Source organism: Pyxicephalus adspersus, chromosome 11, assembly GCF_032062135.1.
Source record: "Pyxicephalus adspersus chromosome 11, UCB_Pads_2.0, whole genome shotgun sequence".
Classification (NCBI taxonomy): domain Eukaryota; kingdom Metazoa; phylum Chordata; class Amphibia; order Anura; family Pyxicephalidae; genus Pyxicephalus; species Pyxicephalus adspersus.
In genome coordinates, this window is record NC_092868.1 from 28,700,271 (window position 1) to 28,703,453 (window position 3,183).

At 48.6% G+C, this 3,183-nt stretch overlaps 1 protein-coding gene across 1 annotated transcript in view; it reads left to right on the plus strand.

Moving 5' to 3' along the window:
• Nucleotides 1-2,391: 2,391 nt before the first annotated feature.
• The window catches only part of LOC140340913 (uncharacterized), a 7,488-nt gene continuing 6,696 nt past the window's right edge, over nt 2,392-3,183 (plus strand). Inside the window, exon 1 of the mRNA XM_072426360.1 lies at nt 2,392-2,577. The gene's annotated coding sequence lies outside the window, so the exon portion shown is untranslated. The remainder of the gene's footprint in view (nt 2,578-3,183) is intronic.

The following is a 3,183-nucleotide window of genomic DNA, read 5'->3' on the forward strand; positions in this document are numbered from 1 at the left end:
TTGCAGAAAGGGACAATCTAAAATTAAAATTGAGCCGTGCATGCACAATGTCAGTTTACTTTTCAGGGAAATCCCTGCATTAGTGTACTGGAAAAGTGAACTCCTGCACAAGGTCCTCATGTAGAGGGGCACGTTGCACCTCACTATGTCCACCCCTGATTGCCAGAAGCTTTTTCTACATCACAGTCGATAGTATGGCTATTGGCTTTATGTCACCAGAGTGTGAAATCTGCTTTAAAATCCATGCCCTCCGCTTGGGGATGCTGTCAGTCCCGTGATTGCAGTGTTAACATTCCTACAGGACTGGGCCAGCAATAGGAAAAGCAGACGGAGCTCTAGCAAACACAGTTTGGCCCTAGTCTTTCAATGCAAATGGCAGAGCCATGATTACATGAGGGGAGGAGGTATACACATGTATATTCTATACTCCATGTTTACACTTGGAGTTCAAAGGTAAAGGTGGGATATAAGCAAAGTTCTGTAGTCCATCAGGTAGGGCTGACAGTGCTTCTTTGCATTGTGTTGTCCACCAAACAAAGTTAGGAGCACACTGAACTTTTGAGAGTTCAAGTCTTTTTGTGTACTTGCAGTGCAGTTTTATTTAGATAAGAATGGGTTAACATTTTTACTTAATGTCCTTAATGTTTTCATTTAAAATAATAAAAATGCATCAAAATGCGCCATGACATGTCAACATGAATTGTAATGCAATGCAAAAAGCTTTACAGTGACTGTTTGTCCTTTTGTATTAAATGCAAGTGCATGCTTTATGCATGTGTTAAATTGAGTTTTCATTCAGTTTAATGGAAAGTGCTTAAAGCAGAAGTAAATCCAAAACTAACCCAAAACAAAAAAAACACACTTCAATCCAGCAGATCAGTCCATCCATCGGGAGGTTTCTTCCATCAGGTCCCGCATCCTCCTGGTATCCGTCTTCAGCCCAGCGCAAAGGGAGCTCCAGTCGCTGCCATCTCCTCTTCTGTGTTCTTCTTCCTACGTCACCCGATCTTGCACTGTGCATGTTCGAGATTAGGTGACGTAGATTGTGAAAAAAACTTGCTAATCTCACTGCGCATGCGTGGGATCAGCTAATTTTCCCCTATTATTGAAAGGGCTTCTTTGGCGCATGCCTGAGATGCCCAGGCTTGCGCACAAGGAGCAGCCAAGAGCCTCCGGGATGCGTTCATCCTAAGAGGCTCTGTGCTCCCATTCTGTCTTGATCACCTAGGCAATGAAGAATAAGGGGGTGGTGCTGCACCTTTTTAAAAAAAAAAAAAAAAAAAAGGGTGTAAGGGTGTTGCACTTAAAAAGGAACTAAACTGAAAAATGCCCAAAACAAAAAAAAATACACTTACCTTAAATCCCGCAGTCGATCGGCTCGGAGGTGTCTTCGATCGGGTCCCGCGTTGTCCCGGTTACCATTTCCAAGGCATCTTTGCTCCTTCTTCAGGGTTCTTCTTCCTACGTCACCCGATCCAGGCGTGAGATCGAGTGACGTAGGTTGGAAAAAAACACTGCGCGTGCGTAAGATCTGCGCATGCGTTACAAACAAACATAATTTTTACCTTACATGAAAGGGTTGTCCACCCTTTTATGTAAAGAGAAATTTCTGAGTTTAAGTATGCTTTAAAAAATCCACCAACAAACAAAATTTTTACTTTAAATAAATGGGTTGTCTACCCTTTTATGTAAAGTAAAAATTCTGAGTACACTTTAATGTAATAATGCAAAGGTGTGAACCAACTTGTGAAAGGAAACTTTATAATAAGTCTGAATTCACACTTTGGCATCAAGTGGTTTCCATTACGATCAATGAAAACGCATCAACACGCACATTGCCCCATGTGTGAAGATGGCCACCATGATTCATAACAGACCATCATGGCGTGTGTTGATATTCAGTGCATTGCAGGACATATTACAAACACACAACACATACCAACAAGTGTTTTGTTACTTTTTTTACTGATCTCTGTGGAAAACTTTTCTATAAAACCACAAAGGAGAAGATCCAGCTGCAGGTCTGTATGTTGGACCTAAGAAATGGCCAAAGGAGGAAGCATGAGAGGGAGAGCGGCCTGGGAATGAGGGACAGGAGGTAGGTACGCAGGTTGGTACACGTTCATGTAATGAGATCATTTATTTTATTTTTGTTGCACAGAAAATGTTTCCAGAGTTTAGGCTCTGTACACAGAAAGTGGTGAGTACATGAAATGGAAGGAATGTTGCCTCCATACACAGCTCCAAGCAGAATGGCTTTCGTGTGTGGCCCGGCCTGCTGAATGGGAGCCGTCTCCCTCAAGGACCATCTGTCGCCCTAGGAATGTGCGCGGCCTCTTTAAGGCCGGCCAGGAGGAGTTCCTGTCTGTAGATAACAAAGCATGCGCCATCCCCTTTAAGGCTCTTGACTTAAAGGGATGATAAGGCCGCTGGAATGAGGCGCTATGGGGGATGGGATGGAGCTAAAGATGGCTGAGCTTTTGCAAGCGAGGTGCACTTCAGTTGGCTGAAAGTTTGCAGGAGCGGACTGGTCCGGAGGGGACGGCCCGGCCTCGGTGTTCTGTGCGGCGGGGGAAGGTAAAATGTTCCCGGCATGACGGGGGAAGCGGGAAAGCCCGGGCAAGGCGCTGTGTGCGGGCACTGGGTGACAAAGAGAGCCCGTACTGCCGGGGGACAGAGAGAACAACAATGACTGGGCAGCGGGGGCACGCACGGGCTCCAGGCCGGCCATGTGCCAGGGAGGCCGGCCTGTGGGGAGAAGCACCGACGGCCTTTGTGAGGAGGAGTGTGGGGGGGACCTGAGGAGTGTGCGGGGTGGGTATTGTTCCAGGGGGCGGACAAATGGCCGGGGAGGCTTCACAGGAATCATGGGGGGCGATGGCAGCAATGCATTGGCTTTGTATTGGAGCAGCAGTGCATGGGCAATGTGGCATGTGTGGGAGGGGCATTGCATGGGCTAGGGGGCAGCACTGCATGGTGGAGCCCGGCTGGGGAGCGGGGCTGAGGCTGGGGAGCATGGGGGAGCCTGGCTAGGGCTGGAGCGCATGGGGGAGCCTGGCTGGGGCTGAAGCGCATGGGGGAGCCTGGCTGGGGCTGGAGCGCATGGGGGAGCCTGGCTGGGGCTGAAGCGCATGGGGGAGCCTGGCTGGGGCTGGAGCGCATGGGGGAGCCTGGCTGGGGCTG